At 45.4% G+C, this 24,112-nt stretch overlaps 1 long non-coding RNA gene across 1 annotated transcript in view; it reads right to left on the reverse strand.

The window, feature by feature from the left end:
* LOC121083131 overlaps positions 1–24,112 on the reverse strand; it is a 146,922-nt gene that overhangs the window by 22,223 nt on the left and 100,587 nt on the right. Inside the window, exon 5 of the long non-coding RNA XR_005826245.1 lies at positions 21,297–21,454. This is a non-coding gene — a long non-coding RNA (uncharacterized LOC121083131). The remainder of the gene's footprint in view (positions 1–21,296; positions 21,455–24,112) is intronic.

Here is a 24,112-nt window from a genome sequence, read left to right on the forward strand (position 1 = left end):
AAATTGCCCTTACCACTGCAGCGTGGCAAAGGCAGCCACGAGCCAGCTCTCTGCCAGCCAGCTCATACCAACAGCTGGCGAGCAAGGGAGCCGTGGGGCTGTCCCTCCTCGGCGGGCAGCTCCCAGGACCTCCACCATTGACCTTCCATGGAGCAGAAAGTGCAGCGTAGGCAGCCTGTGAGCACGTCTCAGCAAGACCAGCCTGGCGGGAGCCTGGGCGGCCGCGGGAGCGGGAAGCCACCCAACTGCCCCGCGTGGGCAGAGCCCCATGGCTGCAGGCGGAGGGGACGGGGTTACCAGGGCTGCCCCTCGCTTGCTGCCGACATGGGAGGGCTTCCCCAGCTCGTCTTCTCATCTAAAAGGTCTTTTCTCGACTCTGTGTGAAGCTAGGCCAACTTTCCAAAATAATAATAGCAACAGTGGTAATAATAGTAATAGCAAGAGCAATAGTAGTAATAATAGTAATAGCAATAGCAATAATAGTAATAATAGTAACAGTAATAGCAATAGTGTATATATACACTATATATTATATATTACTGCTAAAATAGTAGTAATAGTAATAATAATAATAGCAATAACAAACACAACAATAATTAATACAATATTATAATCATAACAACAACAGCAACAATAATAAATAATAATATTTTCAAATGGACAGATGGTGAGACCTGAGCAAACCAGGGATCGTGTTCAAGTAACGTAAATAAGCAGTGTCAGCATCCAAGCATCCACTGGTGCTCGCAGTGGGAAATCCACCGCTGAGCACTGTGCCTGGCCTGGACACGGCTAGGACAAAGCTTGGCTATTTTAATTACTTTACTGATTATTTCCCTAAGTCATCACTCTGAAATCTCTAAGTGAAACACAATGAATTGGGGGGGGAAATGCAGCGTGTGTTCCTGGCGAACATAGCTGTACGAGAAATGCATGCCCTGACATCCCAGCTGCAGTGAGCACAGCCAGGTGCGCATCTGTGCGCCCATCCACACACGTTTTGGTTAAGCTGGGCTCCCCTACAAGCATATATTGTGTGAAAACACTAGGTACAAAGAAGGATTGATACTGTGGAGTTATGAAACTTCTAGAATAACATATGTGCAGACTTGATATGCAGCGCGAGTGCAGCGGGCCCTGACCCAGCGAAGCACTCCAGCTCATGCTTTCTGTTAAGCCCCTGTGAATATTGTCACTGAAAGCAAATGAGACCACTTGTGCGCTGAAAGTGGTTTGCTGGATTGAAGCCTAAAGAAAGAGGCGAACTGCACAAAAGACTTTTTATGACAAGCAGGAGAAAGAGTTCCCACCAGAGACAAAAAATGACTGGACACCTTCTCCACTGGTTATTAGGACATCTAAATCCTGTTTACCCATGCCACATAAACTTTGAATTCCCAGGAGTAAAAAAAAACCACTTTTTTTTTCTCAATATTAAAATCTTAAAACCCTAAACAGTTCAGGGGAAAAAGGGGGAAGGTGTTTTCCTTTAAATCATGACAAAAAGTAAAACTAATGCTCTGTGACTTCAAGCAGAAAACTTATTTTTGCAATATATCTCTACCCTTCCAGGCAACTGGAAAACTATGATCATAAAGAAAAATCCCTCCCCAGTTACAGGAAGCATTAGGCTAGTGAAGGGCTCACAAAAAAACCAAAATAAAGGATAAAGACCTGGTTCTTTCTAAAACAAATTATGTTACATATTACCTTGGTAGTGTATAGCTAACTTGGGGAAAATAAAAATCAGTGCAGTCACACAGAGGTAGGTGGGTGCATGCAAAACCCACGAGCCAGGGTTAAGTTACCAGTTAGAGGTGTATAGCAGAGCACCGAGCAGCCACGCCAGGGAGAGCAGGTGACAGGCATGGAGCAGACTGGGCGTGATTTCACTGCACCCCAGACCAGTGCAATGGTTCTGGTCTTCTGAAATGGAATCCCTCACCTCCTTTTTCCAGATCTGCAGCTCCTCCCACTCTGACACACAGGTAGGTGCCAGCAGCCAAGAAAAACAACATATCAACAGGGACAATTAAAAAATGAAGAGCAGCGAGTGGAAATCAATTTTCATACACTTCAGCTTCACTGTTGCTCCACCACTTCAGCTGCCATGTGAGAACGGAGAGCGTGAGCACGACTGCGTCATCGATTATATCTAAGCAAATGATTCTGCGAACAGTGGCCTTATGTCAATAGCTTTTAGATTTCCTGTGCTGAGTCACAAACCCTTGGTGTGAAAACACAGTGAGGAAAGCAGCAGGGAGAGCTTGACCAAGACGATTAAGCCCCGGTGAAAAGTTGCACATCCTAAACAGGCTCTTGCTGCAACCACCCTCCTCCTGTCCTGCCAAAAAGTGCTCACCCTTTGGACTACCAACAGGTTTTGTGTAACTTTGCGTAGATGCATTCAATATTTTGTTCCTCTGCTTTGATTCCCTGGAACAGAGTTGTCACCTGCCATTCCAGCCCCAGCGCAAAGCCCCGGGCTGCTGTCCGCGCCCCGCAGAGACGCGAGCCTCTGACCCGGAGGGACGCGGCGCCTGGTGCAATGGCAGCTCGCCTTACCAGCACGCCTTCCAGGAGCAGAATTCAGCCTCATCAAGGGTAAGGAAAACTTCGCTTTTGGAGAAATGAAAACTCTGTTTTCTTAACTGAAGCTAGTTTGGGAGGTTTTTTTTCTCCTCGCCTCGTTCCCAAGCCTACTGGTAAGATTACTTGCGCTGAGAGGTTTTATTCTACTCTGTATCTGTATTATCTACTCTATCGGAGTGTATTTTTTTCCCCCAGTCAATCATTTTCAGATTATTAAGGAAACGTGGCAATGAACGACTTCCAGTTGTTTGAGATGCACATTTGGTCGAAGCCGTACACCCTGACGTACATGTCAGGCGGCTGAGGGCAGCCTCCTGCACACGGTAACACCCCTCGTGGGAACCCAGCCGCTGGCACAGCCTGGCTCACGCTCTCGACACTCTCCAAGCCTCAGACGCCAGTCTCAGAACAATCATACTGAAAATGACAAACTTTCTCAGCGTCAAAGATGACTTACCTTGAGGCTTCTCAGTTCCTTCTTCTCAGAACATTTTCCTTCCTCCATGGTCATGTCTTCTGTCTCATCTACCTCCCCCCTTCCCCTTTTTTCAGCTCAGCTGCCTCCTTTCTCCTCTTACCCAGACTTTCTGCCCCTCTTCTCTCCCCTTGTACTCAGCCCTTCAGTAAAGAGAAGAGAACCCATCTCCATTATTTGTGTGTATGTCCCCGAACAGACACTCCTCTGGGACTTGACTCATGGATGTCTCCCTTAAAATTCACACTGACACAGAAAAAGAGCAACGCCTGTAGCGGTAAGGTGGCTGCAAACTTGCAAGGAAAGACCAAATATTCTCTGAAGGTCTTTCTCAGAGAATCACCATATGGTCACTTTTTTACCACAGAGTTAGGGCACCAATGAACTGAAAACGTCGTAATCCCTGTGATTATGGAAAAAACCCCAACTTAATAAATTATTCCTGAGAGTAAACAGTGATCAGTTCAAGTAAGGGTGGATAAACAAGACGGTTTGGAGTTTGTTTCATACATATATAAAATAGTTCTCTTATCTCAGGACTGTTCCCTTCTTGTTAATCTTCTCCATGTGTTGTGTGAACTATTTCTTTATTTGGAAACTTTCTCACATAATTTTTATTTGAAGAAAGAAATCAGACATACTTTACTGCTTAGCTATCCTGTTCAGTCCAAACAAATAGCCCCATTAGGTGACATCACCCTTACTAACCTTTAAGTAATTCCACCTACACAATGCTCCTTCAGCAGCACTTACACACAATGAAACGGAACATTAAAAAAAGAAATCAGAAAATGTTTCCAGTTGGATTGAGTCATCATTACTGTGATCATCTCATGAACTATTCTGCAGCTCGAAGTTGAAATGAGACATACTAACCTGAACAAGTGTAAAACTATGCACCAGCACTTAAACCTCTTCCTATAGATATATACTTGCCCGTGTAAAAGCATCCTACATGACCGCAGTTATATTATGAATACCTCATACGTAAACTGAAGAAGTAAGGAAATGGCTGTGACTGCCTCACACGGACAAATTACGAGAGAAGGCAGATCATTTCACATTTTTGCAAAGCGAATTACCTAGGTACTGCGCTACATGCGCAATATCCAAAATGAAGATTAATATTCCACACTGGTTTCTCACCTCACAGCTGCTGGGTATCGGCCCCTTCATCTCTGCTGCCCAGGAGCTATCTGCCCGCTGAACACCTTCGGAGCACACGAATAGGAGCATTTGCTCACCAAAACCGAGGCAGAAAGAGTTTATCCTGCTGTTGTCATTGCCTTAGTGGAAGGTGCCTGGAGGAGACTCTTAAGAACACTCTTCCACTGCTGCAGTCACTGCCTTTTTGGCAATCCCTATTTTTATAGCACTTAATGAAGATACTGTTGGTTAAATGAAGTTTAAAAGAGACTTCACTACTCTTTCCCCTTTAAAATACAGTGCAAACAGGAATGCATTTGGTCCAACATAAAAATACGAACATTTCTGTTCCTGCTTTTACGTTAGTGCCTTACACAAGACATGAAACTCAAGCAAAATCCCCAGATGCAGTAACTTTCCTTACTTTAAAGATGTTAAAAGGCAATCGCTTTTCTTGAATCCTCTAGCAGTCTGGTTATGTTACACAAGATGATGTGTGCTAGCTGTAGTGCCCTAGAACACTACTAGAGCAAGGTAACGCACGGATAAGAAATCAGTAGTTTCTTCATTCAAGAAATGTTAAGAGTGTTGAAAAAACAACTTTCAAAATGAGGAAAAAAAGTGTTTTCAGGATATTTTCTTTCATCTTTTGTTTCTTCAGTGTTTCAGGTTTTATCCCAGCAGATCTGAATACTTTTAGTACAGCTCTCATAACACAGCATCTTTTGTCACTGATAACCTCGCAGGACATCACAGCAACGCGCTTGCTACATCGCTGGCTCGCTAAGGAGAGCTGAGCAATGACAGATGTTCACGGCTACACTTCACTACTGGGCTGTGTCAAGTTTTTCCCAATTCCCCAATCTCCGCTTATCCAGCTAGCTGTCAGTTTGCAGGGCATTTATACATCTCTCATTTCTGGAATATCTGAGGGCCCAGATTTAGAGACAGCTAAACACCTACAGATGGAGATGAGGTGATGAGGTGCTGGGTGTTTTGTTGGTTGGTTGTTGGTTTGTTTGTTTGGTTCTTGTTTTTTTTTTCCCCCCAATGTCCTGATTATCTAAATCAGTATATATATTTGCACCTTTAGGCACTTCAGCCTCTTCCTATCCAGGATTTTACAAATCCTAAGTATTTTACAGAATTAACAACTTGAACACATAGCCGTTGCTCTTAAACCATTCTTAATCATTCTAAACTCAACTGAAGCACATGCCTTGCATATCGCGCTTTTTCTGTCAAAGACTTTGAAAGTATTTAGCCGTTATTTGTTAAGGTTGGCAGCCAAGGTTGGTACATGTTTCCACAGTTTCTCAAGGCATCCTAAGGACAGGTTGCTCTTTCTTCAAATGCCTCCAAAGGTATGTTTACCCTGCAGGTCAAGCCCAAGTCTGAAGTCGTTCTCCAGGTCAAACCTGCTCCCTCTCTCTCTGCCTTGCATACAAACACGCAGCCAGGCACAGGCTGAGGAGATGCGGTCAGGACCGAGGTGCAGCCTGACAGCAGGATAACACAAGCTGACCTGGCCACGGGGGTAAATCTTGTTTCATATCCTGGACCAAGCAGGCTTACCCTACTCTGTCCTAAGCTCCTCCCAAGCACAGCCTGAACAGTTCAATCCAAGCTGTAGCCCGCGTGTATAGTCCGATTAAGAGCCAGAAAGATGGAATCGCACAGGCCACAGAAGACACCACAACTGCCCTCCTCTGAGCATGCTCTTAACCTCCTAACACATTCAAAACTAAACAGCTTACAGGGAACAGTACACCAGGGCAAAGGTGCTTCAGCATTCTGACCAGTTTTAAATTTAGACAGGACAAAGCCCAGAGAAAAGAGATCATGCTTAGACAGAGAAGAGAACTTCCACACGGAAAATTACCTTGCTAAAGCCAGGTCTGTGCTGTGCCCTCCTTTTCGGTGAACCGACTTAAGCCCTATTGAAAAGCAAGCAGAACTTGCTCCTTCCCCTGTTTTAAAACAGGCCCTTCAAACTCCGACTTCTAGATGACACTTGCGCCGGTCTGCCTTGTTAGCTGTTGGGAACAAAGCTAAACTACAAAGAGCCACTGGGTGTTCTGTAGGAATGCCAGTTCCCACTAACCCTGCGGGACCTGTGAAGGAGCCCCAGCAGCGCTGGGCACTCCAGCGACTGCCAGCTGTGCCAGATGGACCAAGCATCATCATCATCATCATCATCAGGGAAGAGCACATATCTACAGAGAGAAACACCAAGCATGAGTTTATTAACCCCCATCTCACTCATCATAGCATGAAATTCAATAAACAGAGCTTGAGGCACAGTGCTGTAAGTTTAACATCTTTAAAGGCAGAGGGGGGAAAATCCAAGCACATTTATGGAGGATAAGCAAAACCAGGCATGTGCCCACTCTGTGGGGGCAGCCAGATGCCTAATGGTGATTACTGCACACTCTTTCATCTAAACAGACCGCAGGAAAGGAAAAGATTAAAACAATTTTACTTCATCTCCCTTATTTCAAAAACATATGTGCAAGTGGCATGGGATGAGGTGCAAAATATTAATAATAAAGTCCCTGCTCAGACTGCTTGTGTTCATGGAGTGTTAAAAAAACAAGAACACCACAACAAAACAAAGAAAAAACCCCAGTCTTCTCACCTGCCCCTTTGATGAATGTCTTTGGCACTATTCTCTAGGCAAGGATCAATACCTATTTCCTAAGACATTTATTTAGGGATTTAAGACTTCCAATTGAGCCCTGCCTGCTGGGGAGTTGCAAACCCCCACCCCCCACCTCCCCCACTTTTTGTTTTACTTAGAAAGAAAGAAGAAAACAACTGCCTTATTCTGATTTTAGCCTCCACTCACTATTTCATCTATCATATTTTTTTAAATCTCACAGGTTTCCTCTTACAAATTTCTCCTTATTACAGTGCTTCGGTGCAGAGCTGTCTACCACAGCTGGGCTTTAACACCAGTATTCCAGCAAGGTTCAGCACAGTTTAGGAAGACGCACATTTTAGACAAGACGGGTTAATTATGAGGCTGTATGTTTACAGCACTATTCATTTATTTCGAGAACATCCAGTACATACAGTTTTCTCCTGGAGGGAGAAAGTCGGCAAAGAGTATCCAGATAATGCAGCACTTTTTGGCTGTTCAGAAAGGCTTAAGGCCAAGTACTGCCCTATTACTCCCATACAGCTACTGTTCTCAATAGGAACAAACACACACACCAACAACAGAATTTAACCCTTCGCTCTTCCACTGGTGGATTCTCTCCAGCCTTGTGTGACCGACGCTAGCCAGAGTCCTAGAGGAAACATTCCTGCTGCTAAATAAATGTATTTGTTTAACTTCTCAGTGACTGCGTTAACAGAATCCGCTTAATTCCAGGAAAAGAACCAAGTGCCTTCTGAAAGTCATCAAAAATTGCTCATCTGTTAGTCAGCATGAGTCACTACTGCAGCAGGGTTTCCCAAAAAGCATCACAGGAGCAGGAAAAACAAGAATCTCCAAATTTCATTGGGTTTTAAGTAGGAAAATGGGGTAAATAGCACCAGATTTTACATGTGTACAAAAGACAAAAACATGCCTAGGTTCTTGTTTCTTGGGCACATAATCACATTATCACAACTTGACAAACCAGAATTTTCTATTAGGCTTCTATAGAGCTGTCCAAATGGTTTGTAAATTGCCCCATACCTTCGCACATGGCCGAACTGCGGGAAAGGCTGGAAACACAAAATATGGACCTCGCTAGACTGGCAATGAAGGTCCTAGACCAAAGGTAAAAGATACTAGAAGGCACAGTAACTGGCAACAGGACATATTTTTACACCCAATACCACAGCGCTGTATGTATGACGTGCATACACTGTGAACAGCTGTCGGGCGAGACTAAATAGCGAGTGGCTATCCATGGTGTTCTTTGGATTTATGTTATTCTTTCCTCTTTTCATATGACTTAAATACAATGGTGGTTTGATTACCTTGGAAAGACGTACTGGTTGCATATACCCAAAAAGAATCAGAAAGAAAAGTTAGAAAAGTTGCAAACTCTTATCACAGGAACTGCTCACCAGAGAGAAATCCACACAGCACAAAACCGAGCCCTGGAATTTGAGAATGGCGTGTTCAGTGACCCATGATTAAGAGGGATAAAAGCTGCCAACTTTACTGTCTGATCATTGGAACGAGATGGGAAGTAAATACAACTGGAAATCATTATGCCTTGTGATTTTATTTTTAGCTTTTCTTTGTTTGTGGAGCACATTTGGCATAAGTCTTACAGTTTAGAGATGGAACAAATCTTAACAGGCCCTCTAATACATCCTTCTACAGTTTCCTAATCGACCCCTGTGGAGCATTCACCAGCACACCGGCCTGTCTGTGTTTATATTTCATGGAATTTCCACCATTTTCTTTGAAAACCATGCTACATCTCATACATAAATTGTTCCCCCCAGAAAAGGCTGGGTTGCAGCCTGTCTGCCCTTCTTATTTGGTCTGTTCTCTTATTTCCAGCCTGTTCCTCCCAGGAGAGGAGACTGAGATGTTTGGAATTCCCAGTACGGAAAAGGTCAGAACCTGCTGATCACCTAGGTCTTTCTCTTTATAACACTGGCTACTATTCATCTTAAATGCCTTCTGCCTCTGGGCTTGTGGATTCCTCCCATTTGCCTTTGAACAATCCTGTGGAACATCAGCCGCTGCTTAGCCAGGTCAGGCACACGATGCATTGTCAATCTTTCCTTGTAAGCAATCACGCCAGCCCCTCTAACCACCTGTGCTGCTGGGCGCTGAATTTCCTCCGGTTTGCCTGTATCCAAGCATCGGACACCTCCAGAAACAGTACCTGAAACTGCACCATAACTGTATGCAGGTTTTTGAACTCCACTTGGACATAGTATGGAACATAGGAAGATACAATTTAAATTCCAAGTGATCAATTACCCCAGAAGCTGCGTTCAAGGTCCTCACAATTGCATGCCACAACACACTCATTCAAACCCAAACTATCCTTTCAGAGAGGAGCCGGGATGGAAATGAGCGATGCAACGGAGCACCAGAGGCTCGGGGTATTTTTTCCTACAGAAAAACAGGGGCGAGAGCTCCTGGCTGTTAAAGACCGAGAAGTGGGTATCTGTAAGCTCCGACACAGCAGCAGATCTCAGCTGCTGCGGTACCATCAGCAGTGAGTGGTGACACAAATGCAACTCACATTGAGTTTTACAAACCAGGTGAGAGCCTTTGAGCAGAAAGCTAAATCAGATATGAGAAGCTCCGATGTCTTTACCCTGTAAGAGACACAGCACTGCACACAGACCACTCTCCCTCCTTTAGGTGATGCTTCCAGTGAGGTAGAAGGTGGAGGGGGGGAAATCTCCAACTGCATCTCAGCAAGCCAGTGCGGACACAGAAAAAAGCACAGCTCATTTTCTAAAGGTCACGGCTCCAAAAAAAAATGACTGCATCTCCTCCCACCAGCAAACCGTATCTCTGGCCTCTTCTTTAGATCTCAGTCGAAGACAAATAATTACTTTGGTTAACTACAGTGAAATTATGTCACTGACTTACCGAGAATGAAAGAGCATCTTAGCTGGGTATGATGAAAGGCACGTACATACGCTGAGAATGCCTTCCCCATCTCAAGACTGAAAATAGTGTTTAAATTGAAGACAAAAGAAAAGGAATCTTGTAGTGGTGAGCATTTACATGCTGCCCTTAGGAAATGCTCAGCTCGAATAATGTCACTGCAGCTCAGAGATGCCAATAAAAAAAAAGAACCGGCGTATAAATCATGTTGCTTTATGGTAATAGCAGCTTTCTTGCCAAAAGGTGGCTCTTAATTTTCTGTTCTATTACTCGTGAATGTGTTCGCTTCTCCCAACAAGAAAGCACTAAACCAAGATGGGTGTCAGAGTGTTGGCCGGGAGGAACCGCACCCCAGATCCTTGGGGATCTCCAGCTGGCTTACACTAGTGTAAATATGGGATAACAGTGCCAAACCAGGTCTCACAGCCAGATCCTCAGCAAATACAAACTCACACTTCAACCAACTGCTGTGACTGAGAATAGGCCTCTCTGTCTCTGACAGTAAATAACTTTCCGTTACGCCTTACAGGGCTCTGCCACAAAGCTCCATTAAAGCCCTGGTTAATATGGGACTTTATTTTCCCTACCTGTGGAAAAAGCTTATCAGCACGAAGCACAGTAAGCATATGAACGGACGTCAGCCACTTAATGCTTATTATTCAGCGGCATGACGAGGAATGCCAGGCTTATACAGCTCTGGCTGGAATTGCTTTACCACCAGAGAAGGGATCAAGAGATAAGCTAGGCTGAAACTAATCTGACAGAGCGATCGCCGACGTCACGTGCTGTTCATCGGCCGCAGCGGTGTGTAACTTCACAGTTAACACCAATTCTGGTCTATTTTGGGTTAGTCTTATCCCAGACCCACTCTGGTTCCAAAGGATTCTGATATCACAGCATTTTTTCATGCGACCGTAATGCCATTTATCGCATTTTTCTTGCAAAAGAGAAAAGGGACGTGAACTTCGTGCACCGCCTGCTAAACTGTCACGGTAATCCTGGGACATTGTCCAGCGGAAACATCTACAGCTCAGAGGCAGCCAAGATACAACAGAAAGCCGACCCACCTCACCATTTCTTTCAGAGAACTATGATGTCTCCAGCACAGACACCCACAAGACCATGAACAGGCTTAATGTCATCTTTGCCAGCCTCTTTCCTCCTCCTCGGGCCCCAATCCGTGTCTGCCGCGCAAGGGGGCCCAGCCCTCTGTGTGCTCCACGCTCCTGCGATGGCACCCGCAGGCTCAGGAGGGGGTGGGCTGCTGCCGGCACCCCTCCCAGCCTCTCAGCAGGATCCCAAGGGGAGACGGCAATCAAGGACTGTAACACGCTTCCCATGGAGAGTTCTCTCCTGCACCGTGGCCCTCCCTTTGGGAAAGCTCGCCCTCTGCACTGTAGATGAGCTTCCCTAGGATTCGTGGCCGTTAAGGGACTGGGCGACGTGGCTCCGCAAAAGCCTTCGGGGGACCCCAGGCCGGGACGGGCGGGAGGGGACCCCACTCGGGTCGTTCTGCGGGCGAGTGGGCACAGAGCAAGGCAGCGAGCACACGGGCTGTGAGACGCACAGGCCCCGGGAGCCCAGGCTGCCCCTCAGCACCCAGCTCTGCCCCTGCGTCCTCCCGTCTCCCTCCACAGCAGCTGGCAGCAGACTTTGGCCAGGAATGCGCTGCCTGACGACACAGCAGTGCTCCCTCGTTTAGGGCTTTCCGTTCCTCTCTCTTTTCCCAGCACTTTTTACCTGCACTCGTCTCAGTACTTACCCTGCACTCTTCTCCCTGCTACAGGACAGCCCGCTTACAGCAAATTACCAGCTTTCCACAGAATTTATGATTCAGATCATGCAGATGATGGCAGAATGATTTTTAAGAGCAGAAAAGATACTTTATGTTGTCTTTCCTATGAATTTTCTAGAGTTTTCACTATTTTGGTGGAGAACAAGTAGAGAACAAGCAGTTTTTGATTAGTGGTGACTCCTACACTTAAAGCCTGCCCTACATTATTCAGTGGCGCCTGTTCGACACACAACGAGGAGGGGGCTTGGAGAAGGGGGAGGAGAGCCCAAGGGATGTCAGCATCCTCCTGCAGCTCCGTGCCACCCAGAGCCAGTGACCTGACGCGGATGCGCAGGGATCAGGCACCCGGCTTCTCTCGTCAGCACTGCCAGCCACCAATTTTCATTTACGAATTTTCACCCTCCCCAAAGTTTTCCCTCTATTTTCCTTCAAGGTATACCGCCGCCAAACGCTACCTAACACCCTCTGCCTTTAACCAGAGGTCCACGTGGGCAGCTTTCTCCTCGGCACAGCTAACAGTCTTCTCCACTCAACACTGCTCTGAGAAGTCTTCCCCCTTCAAAAAAGGCTAAATATTTTTGTTCGCCAAGGGCTCTGTGAGTCATAGAGAACATGACTCCTGTGGTATAAACAAAGTTCAAGACTGAGGTTACACAGTCTATAAGAGGACAGCTCTCAGGCAGTGGAAACAATAGTGTGTCCAGATGCCAGACTCCCTCGGCAGACACGGTCCCAAACCCCTGCGTGCCAAGAAGGGTCACATTTCAGCCTCCTGGGCTGAAGACATGGTGGTTCAATTTATAGGCAATATTTCTGGCTATACAGCTCTTCTCTCAGAACTAAATGCTAACTAATGAGTTTACATTTTATTAGCTAAGAAGTTAATCATGAGAGTAACTTTTGCTTTACTGCATATTGCTACAGGCTCAAGGCACACCACGGCTGCAGGAGCTGTTCCTGGGACGCAGTGGAAGCCCACAGGAATATCAGTACGAATATCAAGGGAGGCATTGTCTGTTTGTTACATTAATACATGTGATAAGATTACGCCAGCTGTTTAGTGTCAGGATCACTCACAGCATGGGGCCTTTACTGCAGCAGTTAGGAGATGTGGTTATTCCTAAGAGAATTTTTTTTTTTTTTAAAAAAAAAAGGCAATAGCATATTTTGCCACCAAAGAAATACCAAAATAAAATTTCTCTTCCTAGTTTCCCAGTAGGGTGTCCCCAACATCAACAGGAAAATATGAGCTCAAGTATTGGGCATGACATTGGGTTGGTCATGATGCCTTGTACATATTTTATTGACTATCGTTTTCTATGGACGTATTTTAATCTTGCAAAAACTAGATTATGCTTACTTAGGCATATATCAAAAATTAAACAAAAGAGATCAGCTGAACTGTAAAAGTTTCTTCCAGTAAGCTTTAAACTGGTTTCCTCAATGACATAATTTTAACATCTTTTGGGGATAAATGCCAGGGAGAGACTTGCAGAGAAAGCTTTAAAGGCAAATGAACATAATGTCACTGCTAAATATTCTACATTTAAAAGTGTGTAGCGCAGGAGAGGGTATGGAAAAAAGAAAGATCGGTAGGAATTTTTCAGAAGGGGGAGATCTCACTGTCCCCCCTATTGCAAAAGGGCCCTGAAGGACACCCATCCCTGTTGCCAAATGCAGCCTCTCGCACCAGCACCACGGGTCAAGGCTCGACGGCTTTACCCCGAACACCGCCTCGCGTGCTGCGCGGCACGGCGATTCTGCCCAGGTCAAGCTCATTCTGTCAGTTGTAGGAGCAACGATAATTTTGGTCCCCAGGCCTGTCTGTGGGTTGGCCAGAGCAGACGGGATCTGAAAGGCGCCCGTTCAGTCTTTCTCCAGGTTAATGCACGAGACCTTTGTGGCATCTCCTGTGGACACAGCAGATTTGTTTCCCTCTGGCCAGATTGTTATGGGGCGAAGCTCTGCCAGTCACTTTTGCTCTGTTTTTACTATGGAGCAGGACCAGCAGCTTGGTAGATGGTTTGGGTTTTTGGTGGCAGTGGTGGTGGTTTTCCCTCCTGTAATTTAAGGGGAAAGCCAGACAAGATGCAACTTTTCTCTGAATTGGAACCACGGGCTAACCTCATTACAGGCTCCCTTCCCTCCACCTCCGAGACACCTCTCCTCTCCTCTCCTCTTGCTCCCACCAATGTATTTGTGCCTGGTTTAACTATTTATTAAATATCATTAATTAGATTAAGATGGTATCTCTCACGCAATTTTATGTTGAAAAATTGCCATTATGGCCCTTTGATGTAACAAATAAGTTTTTTCCTGCCCTTGTTGTCGTGCCAAGCAACAAGCCATTGCCACAGGCATTTACAAGAACCACAGAAAAAGTGCTGAAAGTGAACTTACAGACAACAAATCTGTCCCAAATACAGCCTGACTTCACTTTTCTCTGATGCTTGGCTGACCTGTTCTTTAAAACCTCCAGTTACAGAGATTCCATAACCTTTGCTGATTTGTTCTGGCAATTCACTTGTTGCTAGAAGTTGTTTCTCAACAGCTATCCTTAATTTCTCACACTGCAGTCGAAGCCCATTACTTCCTGCTCTACCTGGAGTGGACTAAATGAGAAAAATACTCCTTTTCACTTCACAGCAGCATATATGAAAAGTTATTTTGCCACCATCCTTCTTGCCACAGCACTTTTTCTTCTAGATTAAATTACTCCATTCTTCCAAACTCTCCACATCAGTCATTTCTGTAAGAGGAGAAGATGTTGGAAAACATCAAATGTTGGACACCTGACAGTTGGAAATGCTTTAGATAAGCACCTGTCTAGGTAGCAAGTGTAATTGTTTTCAACAAAATTAGCAAACGACTGAAACTATCAATGAGACTCTTCCACATGGGAATATAAAGTCTCCATTGGTAAGGACATGGTTGAATTAGTTACTCAACATCTTTTGTTAGTAAAGACAGCTTCAGAATGCACTCTAATCCACAGATAAGATTTCTTGCATTTATCAATAATTCAGTTTCCAAAATAAAACAGAGTTTTCAGACCTGCTCAGTCTGTCAGATTTGGCATCTTTTAACACCAGTGACTAAGCTGAGTTATGATACTGCTTGACTTCAGTTATGTATCAGGTGGCGGTAACTCTATAATACAAAAAAAGCAAGAGTTTTTAGTGCTCCACAGCATGAACATACCAATACTAGATCAATCTCCAGCTTAGAAGTCATCCAGGATTCTTCAGAAAGTAAGAAGTTCGATCTTGGCAGCATCCATGAATAACACTTTATACAAGCTCCAGCTGGCTAGAGACTCAATCCCATCCCAGAAAATGCTGATCTGGCTTTGTCTCTTCTTATCCAGACTCCAGCACAGCGATCTGGCACGAAGCCACAGCCCATGAGAAACTCCAGCTAAGAGGAGAACGCCCCATGCCTCTCCAGCAGCACGGCTGCCAGAAGCACACCGAACCCCAGCGTGCTGCCCTGGGGAGCTGCGCCAAGCTCAGTTTCCATCATTATCCTGGAAGTGGTCCACAGCCTGGACCGTACACTGGGCAATTTTGGGTGAAAGACAAAAAAGCACAAGGTACGAAAGGCTAACTGGGCATGCCGGTATGTTTGTGCATACATGTACACTGTGCCTTCAACAGGCTGCAGTGGTGCTGAGGAGAAAAACAATCAACAAACAACCAACCAAAACTCCTCTGCTTTATATGTAGGGAATGCTTAAAAATTTCAAAGTAAAGGTGTCACAGTCTCCTGTCTATACATATCACCTTAAGCCTCTTGCAATTTCGTTCTAACCGAAGGTAGGGCAGTAGAATCTCCTCATCCTGATACACCACAGTGACCGTTTTTGAAGCTGAAATAAAAGGAGGGCTGGTTCTGAAGAGCTCCCATAAGGCTTAGAATAAACCAGTTCCAAACAAATAGCATCTGAAAGTATTTAGATAATACAGTACAGCGACATTAAGGAAGCCACAAAAAATTACTTATGTTTGGCATTAAATCATGTTTACCTGCTGTGGCTGATAAACACAGGGGTAGATTTGATGCAGCCAGGAGCGAGCACGCAGAGCGAAATCCTTCTCCCAAGGAACCCTGACCACTGCCATCCCTGCAGCCCAGCTTCGCCCCCTCAGCCACTTCCTGACCACAGTGATACTTTCCTGGCTGATGTCAGGGTAGCGCCTTGTTCTTCTGAGGTATGTCCTGCACTTGATCGACTGGAGAACAACAGAAGTAACTGGTTATCCTAACAGCAGCTCTTCAACTGTCTGAACAAGATTTCCACTCTTCCCTGCTTAGATTAGTCGGTGGCTTTTGGAGATACTCACTTTCTCTGCATGTGTTTCCATCAGCCTCCTAGCAAGTACATTTCTGATCTCTCCTGCTCCAGTATGTTGCCATATATAATCTCGATCCATTAAAGCAGCAGCGGGGGTAATTGTGTGCTCTCACTTTCCCATGGCAATCATCATAAATATCCCTTCACTCCTCCTCCTCTCCATTAGAGCCATACTGGGTGGCTACTGTATGCTTTTCCCTGGTGCAAACTAACACACCATAATATTTTGATGCATAAATTACACAAGCGAGCGCCTAGCTATGACATTTTGAAACAGTATGCCTTTTAATAAGGTGCAATTACTGGGTGTTTACCTTTTAAGCAATGTTTTAAACTTGTACTTCTGATTTGCTCCCTTTGTTACGTTAAAAAGACAGGGGCAAAGCAAGAGAATAAATTTATTTCACCTATTTTCTTCCTGCAGGAATCTCTCACTTTGCTGCTGGAATCTTCCAGGAACAAGTGCTTCTGTCTAAACAACCTGCCTAATGAGGCAATCTGGGTGAAGAATACTGGAAATTAATCTAAAGGAAACTAAAGGGGGGAAAAAAAACCCCTCAAACCCAAATGATCTGGCTTATCTTATTTTATGGACAAAGATTCCAATAAAACTCTGATCTCACATTAAAGCACATTCCAAAGGGTTCTGCTAATCTTGGGCATGCCTCAAAGGGACTCTGATGCTTCTTGGAAAATATTCTGGTTTAGAACAATTACAGTTCTACTATATTTTTCCTTGGTTTCTCTTCTTTTTCTTCTCTGCCACAAAAAATCCCAAGGTTTTATTTGAATGAAATCTTCTGCTAATGTGGCTTAAAGAATACCTGAAGTTATAATGCTTGGATTATAAAATAGCTATCAGCCCCATAGTTGATAGTTGCACTTAAAAACACAATTTGGGCTCTTTAACAGTCAGCAAGACCCAAAAGTGGGAGAAGTTCGGGTCCATGAAGTGACTTTCAGCCTCTTATAAGCACACCACATGGAGGTTGTGGTAGGCAGCATTTGCTTGGCAAGCAAAAACCCAGCAGAAAGGAAGGGTTAATACACCCAACATCGCATCTCCTACAGGTCCCTTTGGAGTGGGAAAGGAAATGCTCACAGCACGTCCTCTTTTTCCCTGGCAAGCCTTTCGTGGATCACACGGCTGCTAACAAAGTTTGGGAAAGCAACTTCACATTTCACTCTTCGGGTTCATTATTTCAGTGCAAAACCAACCAGCCCCTGGCTTTGTGCTCTCTCTAGGGGCCCACGTAGGAAAGAGCTTATCATCTATTATAGAATGCTACGGAAGAAAGAAGGTTTTATTTATTTATCTATTAAAAGGTTGCTTTTGAAGCTTGTCTTTTTCATGGAGAGAAATAAAATTAGAGTATGGCAATCAATCGTAACTGCCCATCAGCACATGAAGCACTTCACAGCAGACCAAGACTCCTGTTCCCAGGATTACCAGCATGCCTACAGTAAGGGAAAAGCATAGTTGCAGAGGCAAGATTAGCACACGTAAACATTTACTGCATAGGAACATTTTTAATGACATATTTTGTTAAAGCATTTCTATTAATACGACTTAGTGAAATGCTTATAAATTACATTTTATATGATTAAAAATGTCCCTTTTATGAGCTTGAGAGATTAGTAAAGAGCAAACCAGGGCACAACAGATGATCATGTTTCTGCCTTCACAGGAACATGTTGCCTTGGAACTGTAAGACCTCAGATCTCCTACTTTCATGTATCCTAAATGAAATCAGCTTGCAATGAGCCTCCTTTCTCCACATCACAGCTACTAGAGTTTGCAACCAGATGGACAAAAGCCTGCTTGATAAATTCTTTATCACACATCCTCCGGCCAAACTCTTCTCAAGGTGAGCCTGCACTTCAGCGAGGGCAGTAAGACGATGTTGCTAACTTTACGGTAATTAGCTCGGGACCTTGCCACCCTAGCCATGGTAGAGTGAGCCACAGGACTAAATTCCAAGTTCAATTAACCTATGCAGTGTTCCATGCTGCTGCATCAAACATGCATAGCGTGGTAACAGGGAGCTATTTTGAGTATGTCTACACTGCTCCCAAACCTATTAGTATAGCTTAGACATATTCTGGACTAGTCTTAATTGTTCCCAAGCACATAGTCCTGAACGAAGATGGGAGAGCACACAGTTTATAATTTAATTACATATCCAGGAAGGTCATGCAGAACCCAAGCACTCCTTTTGTGTAGCTGCAAAGGGAAATCTCAGTTAATAATTTAATGGGGGGTGGTGGTGGTGGTGTGTTTCAGGATTTTTCACATATAGCAAGACCTTTCCTAATCCAGTGTAGAGGAATGGAACTACAAGATGTAACCCATATCTCTCTCCACAGGTCTCCTCTAACAGCTTTGAAGTGCTGGCAAGGAGAGGCAAGCTCATCCCCTCACTCTCTCAGAAAACGGCATGTTGTCACAGCGGGAAGCAGATGGGAGCTTGGTGAATCTTTTAGGGGTCACTGCATGGAAATGCAGCTCCTGAGCAAACTCGTTAGCACAACAACATGTGGCATTCATGCCCCAGTCTGCTGTTTGCAAGGTTGGGATCTAACTGGAGAGTTAAGCTAGGCTTTGATTGTTTCTGTAGGTTCTTAAAATTACAAAGCTTTGGCAGCTAACACCCAACTGAACCTCGGAAGGCTCAGAAGGAAAAGGTCTCCCACTTGTTTGCTCTCGTGCTCTCTGGGTGAGCTCTTACAAAATCATGGTTCTAAATGAAAGCAATTTGCAAGGCTGTGGGACTCGACAGACTCATTTGAAACAATTCCCCATGAAAAACTGGTTCAGACAAACGTTAATTGAAACGTTCAGAAACGAGATTAAGGCAGGGGGAACCAATTGGCTGAATCCCGAGTTCTTGCAGTTACCAGTAAATAGTCCAATTCAAAAGACCTTGAAAAAAAGAGGCTTTAAGCAAAGCCAAATGTCCAGCCACCAAGGAAGCTCTCAAAACACAACCGTTATCTGGTTAGATCATCATTCTTTTTATTGAAAAAAAAAAATATCTATAAAGTTAAAATAAACAAAGAATATATTAAATTTTAGGAAGAGGGATGGGGGAAGAAGTCTTTATTTACATGAAACTGTCCTTGATGTCAATGCACTGCATAAAGGTTGAGGCATACACTCGGAGATTATAACCGCCCCTGAAGGGTCAGCCCTTAACCCCGCACTCTCTCTCCTCTGTGCTACTCCTGTGTCCCAGAACAAGGGCAGAGCTTTCCTGCCACAGCGGGATCCTCAGGCAGCCCAAAAATAACAAAGCTCCTACCTAAGCACATGTGGACTTCTCACAGGCTGTGGTAGGGGATGGAGAATAGTTGGACCGTGGAGTATTGGAGAGCAGAGTACAGAGCACTGTTCCAGATGACGTGAGATAAAACCTACCCTTCGGATACACTAAAATATACCAAGAACTGACGCCACCTCCATGCTGTCCCAGGAAGATATCCCAACTCTGTACCACACTGGCTCCTCTCCTGTGCTTTGTAAGCCTTGTAATCCAAATGGGATTTGCCTTCAAGCCTGCATGGGAAGCTGTAGCCAGAAATGCAGGTGTGTCCTGATGTACCTGACTCTCTGCTAGAACCGGGAAACTATCCATTTATCAGGTCATGCTGCTTCAGGTGGTCTGGTGATCTGCAGCCACAAGGATCCCAAAGCTTTTTTAGCCTTGAACAGAGCTTCCTGCAGTGATGCCACCTCCATTAAGGGCCAAACCCTCAAAAGCTCAATTGATCCTTAAAATAGAAATTAGAACCACTCTCATAAAATGAAGAGCCTTTTCCCGTAACTGAGCCAATTCACATGAAATAAAAATATCTTTAGATATTTCTTCTAGATTTTCAACTTTTTGTGTCACGCAGCCTAAAAATTCTCCTCTGTGTGAGGAAACGAGACTTGTGCTTTTGTCTGTGATGCCTTTGATGGTGGCGTTCACAGCCATGCTCTAACGATCAATAGCAAGGATGATTAAGGAGATTGCAGTCCGTGTTTGATTTTTTTGTGAGGAAAGGGAAATCTTCTAGACACGAATGGCTATTTCTGCCGCTACTTGACAAAGGAACCTTGCCAGCGTGCGCGCCCCAAGCCCAGGCAGCCATCCTCCCTTACGGCTGAGGACAGAACACCACCCCGCAGAAGGAACCGCTCCAAAACCACGGCGCATCCCCAGGTTCTTCTCACCCCAGTGCAGTCGCAGATTGGTGTGGCAAGTTCTTCACCACACCGTGCTTTCAAAAAATGCTGACCCTGCCTTGTTTCCAGGTTTAGCCTGGCTGAAGGCTCTTGCCCAGGGTGAGCAGTGGTGCTTCTGGGGACACCCACACCAGCACCCTTTCCTTCTGCCCACACACACCCAAGGCACAAAAGCACAAAACCCTTAGGAAAGAAGGCAACCTCTCCTTTGGAACCGGCTTGCCCAAGGGGTGTGTGGCCAGTAGGCCTTCCTTACAGCTTCTCAGTCTCTCCGTAGACGGAACAGAAGAGACTCTGGGAGAGAGAATTGCTGAGAACAAGGATTTCACTGGAATTTCCATAAGGAACTTGGGTAGGTACTGATGCTGTTTACTCTCCATTTGCGTCTAGAATTTCACCGTGCAAAAAAGCAAAACATCAATACACTGGTAAGTTGCTACACAGTGTGATACTTCTAGAAGGGCTGAATATTATATTAGTATATCAAATATTATATTGGACACACCAGTGATCAGGAAATGGAGATAGCGCCAGCAACTGCTGGTGCAGATGTATGCCTGAAACAAAAGCATCTGTATGCAGTAAGGACAGGTTAGGGAGCTCCACTGTGTCCTTGCCAAGGTGAGCACAGACAGGTGAAGGACAGCAAAGCACAATTTGCCAGACCCCTGGCACCTTAACTGCCTGTATTCTACCCATATGCAGACACCAGGAGTTCTTCAAACCGTAGAGACACACACTCACCCACACAATTACCCTGTGAAAATCACCCACGCACTTCATTAAAGGACCATCTAATGGAAAGGCTTCTCCGTGTCTTCCCCTCCCCCCCCCCTTTCCTTCTTTTTTTGTTACATTTACTTTCTCTGGGTGAGCTGATCTTGTTGGGGCTGCTGTCCCGCAGAAATAAAGTATGTTCTTTTGAAAGGTTGTAACATCTCACCAAGCACCTCACTTCCCATTTAAGATCGCTCTTACTGTGCTCATGTAGCCATTGCACAATCTACAGGGGCTGCCGCCGCCTGAGACAAGGCCAGACATGGGTCACACCAGATGGCAGAAAGTGAAAGAGCAAAACACCAAAGAGCAGAGAACAAAGCAGCAGAAAGAAATTGTTAGCTGACTTACATGATGAAGAAAGATGCAGCTCCCATCCCCATTGCTCAACCCTCACCGTTACTTTGCAGCTCCCTGTAGCAGCAGCAGCAGCGCCTGAGCCATGCCCGGACCGTGGTCTTCCAGAAGACAGCCAGCACACGCTCAGGAAACGTGGCTCTGAGAAAATCCTACAGGGAGAAAAAAATAAATATAATGTACTTCTGATAAGGGCTGGCTAGAAAAGAGACTGAATTATGAACAAAGCCACCATGAATATTCTTTGTAAGTAAGCAGGATTACACACAAGGAAATGCTTGACTTCTAAAATAATTTTTTCTTCGTTACCCCAGACTGCTGTGTGGATTTTGACAAGCTGCCTAGCTCTAAATGGGTTAGATCATTTTTCTGTTACAGGAATCCTCTATCCTTTATGAACAGCATATCCAATATGATCGACATCTGCGCAAGTTCAAACTTCCCAGAAAATAACATTCTTCAACTAATTGATACATAATTTCTGCATCACCAATATCCCACCCTGCACTCTTGCCTCACCCTGCAACACAACCTTGGAGACACCCGTAATTTTCCAAGAGCAGAAGCAGCTGTTTACGGCACGTGGGCTCTGACGCAGAGCCATCCGTACCACTCTACCTACCAACTGCATGGTGACAAAAGGCAAAGATTAGAAAGACATGAGATAGCTGGCAAAGCCACAAGCAACAGTTTGAGAAAGATCTTTTTCATTTGCATGCATCTGACCTCACTGGTGTTCACAACCGATTAACATCAGCTCCCGTGGTCAACACTTAATTCACACAGAAAGCTGCTGCTCGTTTCACTTCATTAATATTGACGTCTGAACTCCATAGCTCCAGTGGATTTCTACTAATAATTATTCATGGCCAGCGATTTGCACGGAGCATGCCCGTCTAACGCTGTGAGCCAGGTGATGGGTCTTGGATAACGGTTCACAAGCCGCTCACCTCTGCCGCGACGCAGGACGCTTTACCCCAGCCCTCTCCACCCCCACCGCTCCCACCTGCCCTACCCCAGGTGCGGTGTGCTTTCACATGTGAAACTCGGGCTTCTTTCACACTTCTGCGTAGGGTAAGAAGTTGCAACAGATTATTGTTGCTTCCTTGATGAAAAATACCCGGGGAGGTGAGAAAAGCTAGGCGGGAGCAGCAAAGGTCAAGACTAAAATATGTAGGTGCGATACATTTTATTACTGTAGGCTTCTGGCGGAGAAAGACAGCTAGAAGTCCAGCTTCCCTCAGAGGTCTAAGGAGCAAAATCCTGCTTTGCCTCTGTGTTTAGAGGTGCAGATACTACAGTTTTAAGCGGAATACAAAACCCTTCACTGCCTCCTCCAGCAGTGCGTAGGGTTGTAAATTTAACTTCAGATGCGTGCTGATGCTAGGCTGGATCAAGGCCGCAGCGCTGGGTGCCCCTCAGGGCCACCCCCACAGGCAGCACGAAGCACCCCCAGCCTCCCAGTGCCCCAGCTGCCACCAGCCACCCGGCCCTGCTGGCTAACGCCGGGCGAGGCGCCGGCCAAGGTGAGCGGGGGTTCTCACCAAACCAGCTCTCACCCTTCCCAGCTGCCGTCACTCAGCTCAGGCCAGCCCGGCAGCGTCCCCCGCAGCACTCCAACAGCTCACAAGGGGAAAAAGTGAACCAGCCCCTTTCAGACCCCCGCCACAAACCACCTCCCCCGGGCCAGCAAGTGCTGCTCTGCTCCCGCTGCGCTTCCAGGTACCTGGCTGGGGCAGCTTCGCTGCATGAGCTCGCCTGCAGCCGACTTTGTAATTTCTTGATCACTGGGCTTAGTCATTAATGCAGGATTACTGGTCTCAGCATCTTCTTGTTTTGTTTTAGCTTGCTTTGTCCCCTCCAGACTGGGCAACCCAGAGGTGCGGGCAGGAAGAGCTTAGTGAAACACTGAGGAGAAAACCAGAGCCTCCGGCACCGATGTGGTGCCTGGGAGAACGAAATCCCTGGGAAATTTTACAGATCTACAGGTTATTACTTTTCTCTAGCCCCCCTGACACCATATCCCAAATGCAAAAAATCCTCAGCCACGGGCTCAGAACAGTATAAGCCTCCACTTGCTTTTAATATATTTTCTCATATTAACTTCAGCCAAATTTAACACCATTCCCCCTTAACGTGACATTTTCTTCCTTCAACGCTAAATATATTGAAGTGAGTTCAACTATTTTCCAGTGAAAAAGTGCTTTCCTTTTCTAGCAGAGAAGTTCAGAATATCTTTGTTATTTCAGTTTCCAAGAGACGCTACAGAAATTGAGCAAGGTGGTATCATTTGACCGGGCTTCTAATGCTTCAGGACAGAAAAATCACTATATTGGAAAATGCTTCATTTTCAGAAGGTTACCATTTTCTCCATTATCTTGCAGTGCCGCCACCACCCCTTTGTGACATGTATACAAGTCCAAACCAAAGAAAACTTCAGCCTCTTTCAGAATTTGCAGTTTTAAAATCGCTTTTAGCATGGACTCACTGACTGTTGCTTCTGCCATCAAAACCTTCACAATGCACCAGATGTTTGGAATTTTTTAAAACAAAAAAGAAGAGTATCTTTGGTCATAGGCTTGCCAACCTGGTGAAGAGGGCTTTAAAGTGAAGTTGCTGGGGAAAGGGACCCTCAATCCACCCCGCTCCTACCAGTTTGGTGCCAGTGCCAGCAAGAGATGCCCAGAGCCCAGAGAGGGATGGAAGGTCGGCAGGAAAGCGCACGAAGAGCAGCACGAAGGAACTCCAGCCAGTAAGTCACCTTCATCAGGGGCCGACTGAAATGCCCCTGTGCAAACGCGCATAGTGTG

Source organism: Falco naumanni, chromosome 2 (genome assembly GCF_017639655.2).
Source record: "Falco naumanni isolate bFalNau1 chromosome 2, bFalNau1.pat, whole genome shotgun sequence".
Lineage (NCBI taxonomy): Eukaryota > Metazoa > Chordata > Aves > Falconiformes > Falconidae > Falco > Falco naumanni.